The following is a 1057-nucleotide window of genomic DNA, read 5'->3' on the forward strand; positions in this document are numbered from 1 at the left end:
CACACAGCTGTTTCACTAATTGCACACAGCACTGATTGCACACAGCTGTTTCACTAATTGCACACAGCACTGATTGCACACAGCTGTTTCACTAATTGCACACAGCACTGATTGCACACAGCTGTTTCACTAATTGCACACAGCACTGATTGCACACAGCTGTTTCACTAATTGCACACAGCACTGATTGCACACAGCTGTTTCATATTACTCACTCCCTATTTAACACTCACTCTTATCCCTTCCCTCTGCCGAGTATTGTTTAGTGATTATCACTCCCCTAACGATAGCTACACTACGAAGCCCGTTTAGTTTGTTTTAGCCCCACCTTAGTCTTGCCTTGTCTGTGTTCTCGTTCTTGATCTTCGCCTGTGTCTCTCGGATTCCTCCTCTCGTTTCCCCCCATTTTTGATACTGTTTGCCCCTGCCTGGACCTTGCCTTGTACCTGGACTTATCCCTCTAGTCGCACACCTTTTGATTCTGTTTGCTTATCGTTGACCTACGCTAACCCTAGGACTATTATTGTGTCTTGCCCGCCATATACCTGTTTGCCACTGTTTGACCTTGCCCTGTGGTTCTGACCTCCTCCGATGTGAATAAAGCTTGCATATGGATCCGCACGTCTCACGTCTTGTCAGCCCCGTAACAATGGTCATGCTCATGCAGAATACAGAATGTGTGCTTTATAAATTCTAATAACCAGCCAATATGCAAATAATAGGCATGTTAATAAGTAACCAGTTAATAGTGAGAATTGTTCCCTACTAAATTGTTACCAAAACTAAATAGTGCAACAAAAGGGAACACTAACAGCTATAATTAAAAATTGTAATACCAACGTTTGTACATAACGGTAAAAATAACGGTAACACTTTAGAATAGGGAACACATATTCACTATTAAGTACTATTAATAAGAGTTTTCCCTGAACAAACTCCTAATTTGCTGCTTATTAATAGTTAGTAAGTTAGTTGTTAAGTTTAGGGGTCCCACTTTATGTTAAGTGGCCTTAACTACTATGTACTTACATTTAAATTAATCATTTGGCACAATGCA

The sequence above is a fragment of the Sinocyclocheilus grahami genome, unplaced genomic scaffold (assembly GCF_001515645.1).
Source record: "Sinocyclocheilus grahami isolate Dianchi unplaced genomic scaffold, SAMN03320097.WGS_v1.1 scaffold1217.1, whole genome shotgun sequence".
In the NCBI taxonomy this organism is placed as follows: Eukaryota; Metazoa; Chordata; class Actinopteri; order Cypriniformes; family Cyprinidae; genus Sinocyclocheilus; species Sinocyclocheilus grahami.